This window comes from Sus scrofa, chromosome 15 (assembly GCF_054392235.1).
Source record: "Sus scrofa isolate SSC_HxYL_T2T_F1_AM1 chromosome 15, Sscrofa_HxYL_maternal_Yorkshire_Landrace_v2.0, whole genome shotgun sequence".
Classification (NCBI taxonomy): Eukaryota; Metazoa; Chordata; class Mammalia; order Artiodactyla; family Suidae; genus Sus; species Sus scrofa.
The window spans coordinates 110,216,890-110,233,004 of NC_139397.1; the positions used below are offsets into that span (position 1 = coordinate 110,216,890).

General features: G+C 41.8%; 1 protein-coding gene across 3 annotated transcripts in view; it reads left to right on the forward strand.

Annotated features, from left to right (window-relative positions):
* Positions 1-13,060: 13,060 nt before the first annotated feature.
* Positions 13,061-16,115, forward strand: part of MYO1B (myosin IB) — a 191,559-nt gene continuing 188,504 nt past the window's right edge. For all 3 annotated transcript variants that reach the window (XM_021075958.2, XM_021075961.2, XM_021075964.2), the window contains exon 1: positions 13,061-13,316. The gene's annotated coding sequence lies outside the window, so the exon portion shown is untranslated. The remainder of the gene's footprint in view (positions 13,317-16,115) is intronic.

The window sequence follows — 16,115 nt, forward strand, 5'->3', positions numbered from 1 at the left end:
GCCAAACACTCTCTGACATAAACGACAGCAACATCTTCTCAGACCCACCTATCAGAGTATGGACAATAAAAACAAAAATAAACAAATGGGACCTAATCAAACTTAAAAGTTTCTGCACAGCAAAGGAAACCCTAAACAAAATGAAAAGACAACCCACAGAATGGGAGAACATCTTTGCAAGTGAATCAACTGACAAGGGATTCATCTCCAAAATTTATAAACACCTTCTGCAGCTCCATTCCAAAAAAACAAACAACCCTATCGAAAAATGGGCAGAAGATCTAAACAGACAGTTCTCCAAAGAAGACCTACAGATGGCCAAAAAACACATGAAAATATGTTCAACACCACTCATTATTAGAGACATGCAAATCAAAACCACTCTGAGGTACCACCTTACACCAGCCAGAATGGCCATCATCAAAAAGTCTACAAACAATAAGTGCTGGAGAGGGTGTGGAGAAAAAGGAACCCTAGTACACTCTTGGTGGGATCGTAAATTGGTGCAACCACTGTGCAAAGCAGTATGGAGATGCCTCAGAAAACTAAACATAGAACTACTGTTTGATCCAGCAATCTCACTCCTGGGCATCTATCCAGAGAAAACCACAACTCGCAAAGACACATGTACTCCGATGTTCATTGCAGCACTATTTGCAATAGCCAAGACATGGAAACAACCTAAATGTCTATCAACAGAGGAGTGGATCAAGAAGATGTGGTCCATATACACAATGGAATATTACTCAGCCATTAAAATGAATGAAATTCCAGCATTTTTAGCAACATGGATGGACCTAGAAATGATCATGCTAAGTGAAGTCAGCCCTACAATGAGACACCAACATCAAATGCTTTCACTGACATGTGGAATCTGAAAAAAGGACATACTGAACTCCTTTGCAGAACAGATGCTGATTCACAGACATTGAAAAACTTATGGTCTCTGGAGGAGACAGTTTGCGGGGTGGAGAGATGTGCTTGGGCTGTGGGATGGAAATCCTGTGAAATCAGATTGTTATGATCATTATACAACCACAGATGTGATAAATTCATTTGAGTAATAAAAAAAAAAGGAAAAAAAAAAGACCTAGGCTCCTTTGTCGGTAAACATAAGAATGCAAATTTGTTTATTTATTTATTTATTTATTTTTAGGCCTGCACCTGCTGCATATGGAGGGTCCCAGACTAAGGGTCGAATTAGAGCTGTGAAGCCAGAGCAACGTGGGATCAGAGCCAATTCTTCATCCTACACCACAGCTCCCAGCAATTCAGGATCTGAGCCACATCCGTGACCTACGCTGTATCTTGCAGCAATGCCAGATCCTTAACCCACTGAGCAAGGCCAGGGATCAAACCCACATCTTCTGGGAACAAGTTGGGTTCGTAACCCGCTGAGCCACAATGGGAACTTCTGAATGTATCTACCCACCAAGCACCTTTTATTCTAACTTACTTACAGTAATTTAATTATGAGAAAAATATTTTTTCCAAAAACAAATTTATAGTATAAAACATTATCCATGAGTTCCTGTCATGGCTCAGGGGAGACGAATCTGACTAGCATCCATGAAGATGCAGGTTTGATCCTTGGCCTCACTAAGTGGGTCAAGGATCCAGCATTGACATGAACTGTGGTGTAGGTCACAGACAGGTCTCAGATCTGGCATTGCTGTGGCTGTGATGTAGTTTAGCGACTCAGCTCCAATTTGACTCCTACCCTGGGAACTTCCATATGCCATGGGTACAGCCCTAAAAAAAAAAAAAGAAAGAAAGAAAAAACAAAAAACTGTCATCCACTCCTCAAGACTTAGATAGGCTCTACCACTCACTGAGGTTACTAACATAGGATTCACCTGGGCACTTCAGCCCAGCGATAGGGGCTGTGGTTACAGTCATTAAGTTGCAGGGTCAATTGCACTTGGAGTGGATCAGCATTGAGATCCTGCTGTATAGCACAGGGAACTATACCTAGCCACTTGTGATGGAATATGATGGAGGATAATGTGAGGAAAAGAATTTATATATGTGTATGACTGGTCACTTTGCTGTACAGTAGAAATTGACAGAACACTATAAACCAACTATAATGGAAAATATAAAAATCATTAATAAAAAATAATTTTTTACTTAATGTAAAAAAAAAAAACACCCCAAAACAAAAATAAGGAGTCATAGATAAATTATTATTAAATGGAAATCAGGTAGAATATAAGGCATCTGCAAGCAACTAGCCTAGGAAATAGCTAGCCGGGAATCTGAAGATTTCATATTTAAGTTCTCACATGTATGTGATGGTCCAGCCATTTTTGAGGTTTCTAAGAGAGTCCACTGGCCCAGACATCTTGGGTGCATTGCCCTTGGCAGACGTCTTCACCACTATAACCTTCTTCCTTTGAGGAGGCCATCATAGCCAACCACCAAGTTGGCGATGGAGAGACGACCCCTCAACACTTCCTCTCACTGCTTAGGCCTCCCGCACTACCTGTGGGCCCCAAACTTCATGAAATGGAAAGAAGGTCCTCTCCTATTAAAGAGCACTCATTAGAGAATTCCCATTGTGGCTTAGCAGTAATGAACCAGACTAGTATCCATGAGGACGCGGGTTTGATCCCTGGCCTTGCTCAGTGGATTAAGGATCCGGCACGGCTGTGAGCTGTAGCGTAGGCTGCAGATGCAGCTCAGATCCCGAGTTGCTGTGGCCATGGTGTAGGCCAGCAGGTACAGCTACAATTCAGCCTCTAGCCTGGGAATTTCCATATGCCACAGATGCAGCCCTAAAAAGACATTAAAAAAAAAAAACATTCATTAAATAAATCCAAGGACTTTGCTTTCAAAGTAAATGTTGTCTGTGAGTCTTTAGCACAAACCCTTACTCAGCAGAAGCTGGTTATGAGATCTGCCAGTTTCTAACATATCCCGATGGAAAAGATCACCCTGTCCTGAAATATTTTGGTGCAAAGGTATTAGAAAAAGTATGCAAGCAATATTTATTATTATTTTTTTCACTAGGGTCAATTTAGAAAAACATCCCCGTAAAACTTACAGACGACAGGAATTCCCATCGTGGCTCAGTGGTTAACGAACGCCGCTAGGACCCATGAGGCCGTGAGTTTGATCCCTGACCTCACTCAGTGGGTTAAGGATCCAGCGTTGTGGTGTAGTTGTGGTGTAGGTCGTAGATGTGGCTCAGATCCCAAGTTGCTGTGGCTGTGGCAAAGGCCAGCGGCTACAGCTCCAATTTGACCCCTGGCATGGGAACCTCCATATGCTGCGGGTGCGGCCCTAAAATGACCAAAAAAAAAAAAAAAAAATACAGACCACATACTTTGTCCAAGATAAAAATAGTTTGATTATTTTTTCCTGGTTATAAAAATAATGCATGTTTATTATTATAAAAACTTGAACATTGTTTGTATGAAAAAAGAGTAAATATACCTTGAAATCCCAAAGCCCACCAGGGGCCAACAGTTTAAAAGACAACTCAAGTAGTTTCTTTAATATTTGACCTTATTGACTAGAAAAGTGTCATTGGGTGCCTTTTAGCCACTAAATTTTTGAATATTGGAAATCTGACAATTAAGTGTTTTGAATTGAAGAAACAAAAAGGCAGCTTTCTAATTTTTCACCCAGAAATGAAAGACTGGACTGCAGTGTAGCCTTTTGAGCAGAGGCTGCACATTACAGACGGCTTGAGGCAGCATCTAAAGGACCAGGTGGAATGGTGAGGGCTGGGGGAGAGGCATCAGGACTCTCATTGCCTGAGGGCCTAGGAAAGATATTACAAGGGCAAAGAGAGTTTCAGTTACCAGAAGAAGGAGCTAAAGACTTAAAGCTAGACATATTCTGGAAGGTCACAGATTGTCATATTCATTTTCTCATCCTAGTGTCAGGGCCAGCATTGGACTGCATAGACACTCGATACCTACTTCTTAATGTAGGACAGGTTTCATCCATTTCATTATCTGCTCCTAGGGTAGTGGTACAGGACCACAGGCATTAGAACGGAACTCTCCAAGGCTTAGGCTATTTCATGGCCACTAATTCAGAGCAAATTACAGCACCAGTCAAAATCACTCAGTAGGGGAGTTCCAGTTGTGGTTCAGTGGGTTAAGAACCTGATTAGTATCCATGAGGATGCAGGATCCATCCCTGGCCTTGCTCGGTGGGTTAAGGTACCCAGTAGGACCAAAAGCACAGAGGAGCCCATGAACCAGGAAATAAAGAGATTCTTTTTCCCACGCCCAGGCTACATATGGATGGGGCTAGTTGCTTTAGGCTTATAAAGATTCATAAAGAAAAATGAAAAGTTTTAGCCCGCTTCCCAACTTAAAGAAACTGCAGACGTGTAGAAGCATGCAGGACCCTGCAGGATCCCTCAGGGACTTCAAAAGAGACTTCAGGAGAGTAGCGTTTTTTGGAAGCAATTTTTGGGCCCAATGCCCCAGAGGTCTCTGAGCTGGATCAAGATGATCTCAGGTCCTGACTCAAGATTTGGGGAGAACTTGTAAAATACCCACTGGCCAAGAGGGGTTTGGGGCAGGTGATGCCTGGTAAAAGAGGCCGAGAGAGTTTAAAACAGAAGTGTCTATTCCTTTTGCTTAGCAATATGAATGGATTTCAGGGTGTCTAAAGGTGAAGGAGGTTATGCTTTGGGAGCTGGGTTGCTTTTAAATGGCTGGGCTCACATGGTCTACTTCTTCTGCAGGAGGTGGGCAGTGTTTGGTGCTACTCTCTTTAAAGCTTTCCAGCTTCATTCAGAATTGAAGTAGATGACCACTGTGAACCCATCAGCAAGGACCTGCTTTTGTTTTACCTTGCTATGAAAAGTTTTAAAATTGGTGTAAGATCCATCTGGAAATACTGACCGAGATTATGGGCCAGTTCAATTTACCTAAAATAACAATTATTTATGAAATTCATTCATCAGTTCAACAATATTGTTCCTAGGCCCTGGGGACATAATAGTGAGCCAGTGAGTCTGGAAGTTTCTCATCTTGTACAGAAGATATCAAGATTAAGAATGCTGCTGAAACCAATGAGCAAATCTATTACTAAGCCTTGGTTTTTATTTACAGTTATATTTTGGTTTATTTAGTCAATAGTTACTATACCTGGATTATGTGCTGCCTTGGTTAATAAATTAAAATCTTTTTGGTTACATAATTGTCAGCATTTTTATATGCTAGCACCTGTGATGAATGCATATGCCAGCTCAAAGAAATGGACATTCAGTTTCAGGAACTGAAGCAGAAACAGAATATTACATCTTTGCCAAATTGTTCTTCATTTCGTATAGACAGCTAATATTTTTTTCCTTTGCCATAATATCTGCTTTTCCTTATAATCATCTTCAGGTCTCCTCAGCAACGAGATGACAAGCTCACTAGTTATCATTAGAAAGAAAGAAAATGCTTTTTAAAGAAGATTGGTTAAAAAAGTCTAGTCAGCTTTCAGATTTATTGTTTAACAGCAAGTTTTTCCCATAATGGTTCTAACTTGCTAGAGCTTGAGAGGAAATAAAAAGGATAATTATTCTACTAGTTGAAATAACAAAATGCTAAATTATAAAACGTTGAAGGAAAAATTCAGGCAATTTAAATTTCCTGGCAGTGGATCTATAATTTATTTGAGGGATCAGAGTATTTTGAGCTATAGACAAATGTATTTTGTGGAGAAAAAAATTACACTTTGAGTTTTACTGCCCAATTTTTGTCCTCGATTACATTGTTATATTTTTATAAAGAATAGTTGTTTTTGATCTTCACATAGTCTAGTACCCTATTTCTGAGTTTTTAAGTCTTCTCTTTTCATCCTTTAAAAGCTTTAGCAAATTTTCCTGCCTGGGGAAAATTTCACCAATCTTTTAACCCTCTAATTATGCTTTCATTTATCTACAGTTGTTGGGTTTTTTTTTTTTTTTTCCTTCTTTTTTAGGGCCACACCTGTGGCATATGGAAGTTTCCTGGCTAGGGGCTGGATCAGAGCTGTGGCTGCCAGCCTACACCATAGCCACAGAAATGCAGGATCCTTAACCCACTGATTGAGGCCAGGGATCGAACCCACATCCTCATGGACTCTAGTCAGGTTCTTAACCTGCTAAGCCATGATGGGAACTCCTTTCTATGGTTTTTAATTTTTAAGATTAATTTGGTTGCTTAATGGGGTATAATTGGCAGAATAATATTAACTTTAGGTGTATGATGTAACAATTTGATATTTCTATGTATTGCAAAATATAAATAAAACCAGCTAATATCCATCATCATACATAGTTGCAAAATTTTTTTTCTTATAATGAGAATTTTTAAGATCTACTCTCTTACTTACCTTTTCTTTCTTTTTTGTCTTTTTGTTCTTTTTTTTGTTTTAATGGTCACACTTGAGGCCCACAGAAGTTCTGGGCCAGGGATTGAATCCAAGCTGTCGCTGTGACCTATGCTGCAGCTATAGCAATGCTGGATCCTTCAGCCTACCATGCTGGGCTGGGGACTGAACCCACACCTCTGCAGATGTGGGTTTAGATCCTTTCCCACTGTGCTACAGTAGGAACTGCTCTTAGCTACTTTATTTATTTATCTTTTTTTATGGCCTTACCTGCAGCATATGGAATTTCCTAGGCTAGGGGTTGAATGGCAGCTGCAGCTGCCAGCCTACACCACAGCCACACCAGATCCAAGCTGCATCTGCAACCTATGCTGCAGTTTGTGGCAACACTGGCTCCTTAACCCACTGAGAGAGGCCAGGGATCAAACCTGCATCCTCATGGACACTGTGTCACGTTTTTAACCTGCTGAGTCACAATGGGAACTCTGTCCTCTTAGTTACTTTCTATCTATGGCTTTTTTAATACTTAGAGTAAAAGCTATTTTTCCTGCTGAGTCCTGGAGACTGAAAATGCTATAGAAATATTTTTTTATAATACTTAATCTGAATTTCAAATAATACTTTGAGCATTAAGCATTTACTTTCAAAGCATTCTTTAAATACATAAAAAGGTTTAATTTTTTAAAATCTTTTTTTGAAAACTGAAGTACAGTTGAGTTACAATTTTATGTTAGTTTCTGGTATACAGCAAAGGGATTCAGCTATATCTATCTATCTATCTATCTATCTATCTATCTATCTATCTATTCTTTTTCACATTCTTTTCCATATGGCTTATTATAGGATATTGAATATAGTTCCCTGTGCTACACAGTAGAATCTTGCTGTTTATCTGTTTTATAAATAGTAGTTTGGATCTGCTAACCCCAAACGCCTAATTTATCTCTCCCCAACCTTCTCTCCCCTTTGGTAACCATAAGTTTGTTTTCTATGTCTGTGAGTCTGTTTCTGTTTCTTAAATAAGTTCATTTGTGTCATATTTTAGATTCCATATATGTGATATTATATGGTATTTGTTTTTCTCTTTATGATTTAATTCACTTAGTGTGATAATGCCTAGGTCCATCCATGTTGCTGCAAATGGCATTATTTCATTCTTTTTTATGGCTGAGTAGTATTCCATCACATATATACCACAGTACCACAGCTTCTTTATATATTCATCTGTTGGTGAACACTTAGGTTGCTTCCATATCTTGGCTATTATAAATAGTGCTGCTTTGAACACTGAGGTGATGTATCTTTTTGAATTATACTTTTCTCCAGATATATGCCCAGGAATGGGATTGCTGGATCACATGGCATCCTCATACCATACACAAAAATAAACTCAAAATGGCTTAAAAAGTTAAATATAAGACATGACATAATAAAACTCCTAGAAGAAAACATAGGAAAAACATTCTTTGACATAAATCATAACAATATTTTCTTAGGTCAGTCTCCTAAGGCAATAGAAATAAAAGCAAAAATAAACAAGTGGGATCTAATAAAACTTATAAACTTTCACACAGCAAGGAAAACCATCAACAAAATGAAAAGACAAACTACTGACCAGGAGAAAATATTTGCAAATGATGCAACTGACAGGGCTTAATTTTCCAAATACATAAATAGCTGATATAACTCAATAACAAAGAAACAAACAACTCAACCAAAAAATAGGCCAAAGACCTAAATAGACATTTCTTCAAAGAAGACATAAGGATGGCCAACAGGCATATGAAAGGATGCTCGACATCATTAAATATTAGACATATGCAAATCAAAACTACAATGAGGTACCACTGCACATGGGTCAGAACGGCCATCACTAAAAGTCTATAAATAACAAGTGCTGGAGAGGGTATAGAGAAAAGGAATCCCTCCTACTGTTGGCAGGAATATAAACTGGTGCAGCCACGTGGAGAACAATATGGAAATTCCTTAAAAAGAAAAGAAAAACTAAAAAAGATTTTCTTCTGCATGAAATTAAGAAATACTAATTTGGTGCTTACTGCATCTAGAGCACTATCCTAAACTAAGAGATATAAGAAATGACACAGTACTTGTTTTGGAAGACAAAAATATGAGCTCACAGAGTAAATGCTCACATAAACGTGAGAGAAAGTATATATATGGCCTGGAGGCAAGAGATCAAGCCCTGAAGCTAGACTGAGTAGATTCCCATCCTGGCTTTAATGCTATTACATGTAACCTCAGGCTAGTAATTATCTTTTCTCTGCCTCAGTTTCACCATCTGTAAAAAGGGATAATAATAAAACTTACTTTATCGGGCTGTTACTAGGGGTTAAATGAATTAATAACACATGCAGAGCATTTAGATTACTTTCAAGAACAGAGTAATTATCTTTTCTCTGCCTCAGTTTCACCATCTGTAAAAAGGGATAATAATAAAACTTACTTTATCGGGCTGTTACTAGGGGTTAAATGAATTAATAACACATGCAGAGCATTTAGATTACTTTCAAGAACAGAGTAATTATCTTTTCTCTGCCTCAGTTTCACCATCTGTAAAATGGGATGATAATAATAATAACTTACTTTATCGGGCTGTTACTAGGCTTAAATGAATTAGTAACACATGCAGAGCATTTAGATTACTTTCAGGAACAGAGTAAGCTAAGACTCTTCTTGCTGTCATGACAGTTCTTGCTGTCTTTTCAAAAGTGAAATATTCTCTCTCTCTCTATCTTTTTGGCTTTTTAGGGCCATACTCGAGGCATATGGAAGTTCCCAGGCTAGAGGCTGAATCAGAGCTGCAGCTGCTGGCCTACACCACAGCTACACCCCAGCCACAGCAACACAAGTCTGTGACCTACACCACAGCTCACTGTAATGCCAGATCCTTGACCCACTGAGCAAAGCCAGGGATCGAACCAACGTCTTCCTGGATACTAGTCAGGTTTGTTTCCACTTCGCCACAAAGGGAATTCCTGAAATATTCTTTTAATCTAGAGATTTACCATTTAGTTAGAAAGGCCAAACATTTATAAGAGAACTAGAAAGGTTTCACAACCTGGAGCCAATTAATAAATACGGAGAAGGGGTGGTATCCAGATGTTACCACAGCAAAGAACACAAGATCCAGTTCAAGGAGATAGCCAGGAATAGGTAAGAACTGACTTTAGCGTCAAAGGTAAGTAAAATGGGTGATAGTTAAGTGTTTGGATGGGTAGATGAGGAAAGAAAGCATGGCAAAAATAAAGACTCTTAGATTTTTTTTTTTAAGAATCAGAGGCCCTTAACACATTCAAGATGATGTAAAATAAGTAAGGACAGAGAGCGTGAGCTTTCTGACTAAAATTCTAAAGCTAGCTGCAGACAGGACCAGTGAGAAAATCTAAAACTGTGACTTCCAGTTCACTGTTTTGTTTGCTACACTGATACGAGGTGAATCAAGTCATCTGGCCCTTGGTTCCTTTCCTTGGTCAATTTTCCAACATTGAATCCTTTTTTTTTTTTTTTTTTTTCCTTTCCAGTCTTTTTTTCTTAGGGCCGCACCGCGGCATGTGGAGGTTCCATGTGGCATGTGAAGGTTCCCAGACTAGGGGTCCAATTGGAGCTGCAGCCACTGGCCTATGCCAGAGCCACAGCAACGCAGGATCCTGGCCACTTCTGCAACCTACACGACGCCAGATCCTTAACCCACTGAGAAAATAACACGTACAACTTTACACGTTTAGTAGTAATTTTACTGCTGGGACACACACAAATGTGCTTTTGTTTCTAAATCTTTCCATAAAGATGGCAGGATTTCCCTCATTTTAATTTAAATCATCGCGTGTTTTCATTGAAGCACACAACTTAACATTCTTTACTCCTATAATTTGATAATTTATGTTTATTACCCTAAAATCTTAATAATAGTCTTTCTGCTTCTTCGTATATTCTACTTCCTCTGAACAGACTGGGTGGAAAGTGAAAAATGCTTTTGTACTTGATGGATTTATTATCTATTCTTGACAGTTATTAGAAAAACTGCAATCTGCTTCTTTCAAATTCAAAAGTTGTTGATTGATTGACTTTTGGAAAGAATGGCCAGGAAGGTAAAAGTATTTAAAAACCTCATGGTATGTCTTCAGAAGTTTGGATTTTTGAGATTTATGAAAACTAGGTTAATGATATTTTTAAAGGAAAGCATAGCTGTGCTCAAGAAACATTTTTGGCTTTCTAATAGCTTCTTGGTTCATTTTCTCAGTGTTACTAGGATAAGTTCAACAGTTTCTATGATTTTATTTTCTGAATTTGCTAAAAAACAAACAAACAAACAAAAACAGAGAGAAAGCTTCAAGTTTCCCATTATTCTAGATCCTTTTAGGGGCAAAATGGTTTTTACATAACTAGATCCCCTATTTCTTTCTTGAGGCAGGAGCTCCAAAACTTTCCTAAGAGAAGCTCTCTTAATTGGCCTGCTCAGCACATACTTGTTTTAAACCTACTTTTTACTAAAACTTGGCCTTCTTCCAAGATCAAAAGGTTATAGAATTTCCCCCACTCTTTCAAACCATTTGTTTACATTTTTGTACTTGTAAACCTGGTGTTTGCATTTCTGTGATTTTTGAAAAGCTAGCTTGAACAGCAGACATCGGAGATTCCCCTGCTGTCAAACTGCTATAGGCAGTCACTTTGGAACTAAAATTCAGATGGGCAAAATGGAGAAGTGAGTCTAACACCTATCATCAGGTGGCAGGTCTATATGATGTCTTTTGGGAAGGCAAGTATTTCCGAAGTGTTGGTTGGGCTAGGTTATCAAGGTCTGAGGTAGTGTGCTCGAATGTGGTAGAGACTTTGGAGTGAGACTTCCTCAGTTCAGATCTCAGCTCTGCCACTGTTCCCAGTGTCTACTGCTACGTAATGACCACCCTGAAAACAATCTCCTATTATTGTTCTCTCTCCTGTTTCTGGGCACTGACTAGACTCATTTAGGGTTCCTTTCTAGGTCTCTCAGTCAGAGACTGGGGCTGGAGTCATCTCAAAGGCTAACTCACATGTCTGGAGTTCATCTGGTTGTAGACTGGATCCTCAGCTGGTATCATCAGCTGGAATACATATACATGATCTTCCACGTAGCTTGAGCTTCCTCCTAGCATGGCTGCTGAATTCCAAGGATGACTGTTCCAAGAGAGGGCCAGGTGAAAGCTGTAGCTCCTTTCACAACCTAGAATCAGGAGTTATGTAGCATCACTCCTGCTGAATTCTATTCATGCAAGTCTAGTCTATATGCAAGAGGAAGGTGATTAGACTCCATTCTTTAATAGGAGTGTCAAAGAATTTGTGAACGTATCTTTGAACCAGTAAAACCACTTATTAGCTGGAAGAACTCTCTGTTCTTGGCTTTTTTGGTTTGTAAAACAAGAACAATGAGAATAACTTACCTTCCAAGTTTTTGCCAAGATTAAACAAGAAAAGAACAGTACCTGGTACTTAGTATGTGTAAGCTTAGACCACTATCATGCCTTATGCAGATCAAAACTGATGCTGATGGTGTCATCAATGATGGTATAATTCTAGGCAGATACAGTCTGGGGGATCTGCTACCTTTCCAAACTCTACTGGTTGCATTTGACAAATACCAGTGCCTGTGGTTCTTATGCCTGTGGGAACAGAGTTACTATATATGGTCTGAATTCTTTGGCTCACCTCATTTTAGTGACAGTTTCCAGATATAGGTCAGTCCATTTAAACCCGGCCCCATTTATGGCAATTTATTTCATTATTGGATAAAGTAGTAAGAACCATGAGTAATAACTGCTGTGCCTACATTGCTTTTAACACCTTAGCCAAGTAATCCTCACCTCACCCAGTGAGTAAGTTTGGATGAGCACCTTTCCCTCCTATGGGAGGAGGAAACCAGGACATGGGTCAAGTGGCTTGCTCTAAATTCTACAAAGAGGCAAGAAACTAGGTGGAGTGAGAAACTGGAGGTCCTGATTCTCTGGCCCCTCCAGCATGCCTAAATAATATGTACCATTGATCATTACTTAGTGCCAGTTAATACACTGGCTATATTCCCATATATATATATAAATATATATATACACATACACATATAGTTAAAATTTCTTTTAAACTATCTTATTTTCTGTAACAGAGAATTGGCTAGCGTCTATGGAGCATAACATGAAATCAAGTGGCTTAATGGATACTAAAAATCTTGTAAGTAAAAACACATTTCGCCAGTCAGTATACTTTTTCCCTTTCGGTCAAGTCAAAATTTTCTGATATTTTTGGTCATCTACATTTTTTTTTTTTTTTTAATCTAGGGGATAAGGAACAACTGAGAACACTCCCACTCTTTGCCCACATTCGCCCCTAGGCTGGCTTTTAGTTGCCCTGTCCTCCATCTCCACCGGCCCGCCTCCCCAGTTATTACACTTCTAGTTTGATGCTAGTAAATCCGGGAGCGAAAAAGGTAGAAAGGTCTTGCCTTCCATGGGGCCAGGAGGGACGCCTCTCCTTGCCCCCATCCAGGCTGCCCCTGGGGGCGGTGGCTGCGCCCGTGCTCACCTGGGGGCGCTGTGCAGCCAGCACCCGGCGGCCGGAGGTGAGTCGGCCGGGAGGCGGTGGCTCCCGGTCCTGCAGTTGCGCTCAGGGGCGAATCCCAGGCTGCGAGGTCGCCGCCCCCGCCCCTCGGCCGGCCCCTCCGCCGGCGGGGGAGAGGGGAGTGGCCGGGCGCCTCCAGCCGCAGAGCAGCGCTCCGCAGCTGCCGCGCACTCTGCAGCCGGGCGCGCACGGGAGCCGGTCGGCGGCGCGTGGAGGCGGTGTGAGAGCGCGAGCGCGAGGGACCGGCAGCAGCGGGGTAGCGTCCGCCAGCAGTGTTGTCCACCGAGCAGCGGTGCGGAGCCCCTCAGCCTCGCGGAGAGCCGGCGTCCCGAAGCGTCGCCGGAGTGGGAGGACGACGAGGAGGCGGAGTGGCGCCTGGAGAGGTAGCTCTAGAGCTTTTCCTCTCTCCCCTTCTCTGCCCGCTCGGTCTTTTGTGCCCAGGGTCCCCGTGGCCCCGCCGCAACCTGAGGGGACACGGGTCGGGGCGGGGGGGTGGAAATCTGTGTTCTCTCTCTTCTCGGGGCGAGGCGGTGTTGCGTTGAGAACCGCGCACGTTGGAGGTCGCGCGGGGTGGTCGAGACGCCGCAGTTGCTTCGAGGGTGGGTAGGAGAGTAGAGGGCACGAAACTAAGTTGCTCTTACTTTGCCCCAGCTCCCTCGTACCTGTGGGCAAAGTGGAATCCAGGTCTTCCTGGTGTTCACCCACACCCCCTCCATCTCTCGGGCCCACAGCTGTTTCCTGGCCCTCTAATTCTATGGAAGGACACGGGGTGGCCTCCTCCGGGAAGGAAAGCAGAGGGAGAACAATGGGGCGCCCAGGGTGGGGTTCAGGTGCGGTGTGCTCTGGCGGAGAGGGAGAAGGGGCCCAGGACTCGACGGGGCGTCCTGCGCGTGCAGCTGCGCTCTACTCCTTTGTTCCGCAGTAGCGGAGGGGGCTGCCCAGAGTCTCGTTTCCTGCCCGGAATGGGATTGATTCACGGTCCTAGAGAGGGAAGGGGAGGGGGCGGGGCCGGAATGGAAACCCGATTAGGAATGGGAGTCCTAGAGGGTGCTTGCTGGAGCCGGGAAGAGGGTTGGGGAGGGGGCGATGAGGGTGCGCTGGAGAGATGATTACAAACACACAGGATTTTGTCCAAGGGCTTGCTGTGTGGGTTTCTGGAGCTTATTTGTATTGCTTTGTTCAGGCTGCGGCCGAGCATTTATGGCTGCAACAAGTTGTGTGCTTCCCTGAGTTCTAGGCGGTCCTAATGTTGGTTTGTTGAAATCAAATCATCTTAATTACAATGGAAGAAAACTTTTTTTTTTTCTTTTGCTATGAATCAGGGTGTCTGTGTGTAGTATGTGGCAGTGGATCTGTGTTTGTAGCTAGTGGATATTGGCTTGAATGGGTAGGAAGCCAATTTTGTAGCATTGATTTTGACATAAAATAATTTTCTCCATTGTAATATAGTATATCAACTTCCCAGGAATGTTTGGGGGGAAACCACCAGAAAATTAGACGTTGCTAAATAAATGAATCAGATTAGGTAACACCGAATTGAAAAACCCTTTACAGTCTTTCCCAGAAAACACACCACACTTTGGGTTTTGAATTGAGGAGCCCTGGCTTCTGTACTTTCACTCCCCTAATGTGGGTCATCTGGATTAAGAAAGAGCAATTACCATTATGATGAGTGGGATTTTTTTTTTTTTTTTTTTTTAGGGGGAGCTAGAATTGAATGTAAAGTGTTGGGCATATGTTAAGTAACCCTTTCTTAGATTGGAATCAAGAAGCCCTTGAGGATTGGCTGACCTCAGGAGGGAGCCAGGGGGGATTGAATGATGAGTGTTTTTTGAATGGAGTCTTCCAAGCAAAACTGTTTGGGGAGGAGGCTGACATTTCCAGGCATTCATGGTTTGTGCCTATGGGACACTGGTGGAAGGATCCCAAAGTCAGACTGAAGGTTAGAATTACTGTGGTGATAGTTTAGGAGACATTCAGTTATAGTAGTTAGGGCTGGGAAGTAAACTGAGTGCTGCTGCTTTGACAAGTCTGAGGGTCCATTGTTACAACCACCCCACTGGCTCTTCATTGTAAGACAACCAGCTTTGAAAGCTTCTTAACCTTAGAATAGGAGTGAGGAGCTTACTCCAGGGGAAAAAAATGTTTCCAGCCCACTAAGTTGTCATGGAAAAGAGCTGTACAAGCTACTGTGAGGGGTTGTCTTTTTCGTGGGGGATGTGGTCAGATTTTCAGGCCAGGCTGAAAAGCAATGGGATTTGTCCTCACGAGCCTTTTTGATGTGCGGTGGAAGTGGGATGTTGTCCAACGGTCAGGCTGTTTGTCGTTATAACTAATACACTGCCTGGCAAAACCTTGTGCCATGGGCAGCGAACAGAGGGGGAGACTTCCTTCATTATTGTCGTCTTGGCATTTTGGACTTTTTGCTTATGTTGTGAATTGTTGTGTAAAGTATAGCCCAACTGGATTCTTCCCAAGTACTCATTGGCATATACATTAAGGAAATGCAAAGTGTAAGACTGTTACTGCTACTGGAGACACGGGTGGGGGATCCTCTTAAATAGCTGGTCTCTGGCCGCAGGCCATCCCTATGGATTCCGCATTGTATGATGAGGCTGCACCCCCTTCGCAGGATGAGATGAATCATCACTTTGTCAAGCCTGGAGCTAAAGACTGACTCCCTGGTTGCTGCACAGTTATGCAAAGCTACAAACTTCTGACGTCTGTGGGGAAGGCGTGGGGGTGGGGGGTGGTATCTGGCCAACAAGGGAATCTTCAGAGTGTAGGATCCATGTTTTTAACATTTGTCTTTCTTTTGGGTGAGAATTCTTCTCTCTTCCCCCTCCCTTCTACTATTTTCAATAGCGGGATGGTTGGATTTTAGTTGAACAGCCTAACAGTAGCTGAAGATAACATGTAGTATTTACTATGTGAAAAGGGTTTTACACACATTAGTCTACCCACTTCCAACTTGATAAAGTAGGTATTTTCTCCATTTTACATTTGAAACTGAGGCCCAGGGAGTTAGGTAACTTGCCTCTTACACCCTAGTTGTGTAGGTAACTAGTAAGTGGTAGAGGTGAGATTTGAATGCCAATCTCTGATTCCAAGGTCTGCACTATATGGAATGATATCTTTTTTTTTTTTTTTTTCTTCTCCTTTTACAGCCCCACCTGTGGCAT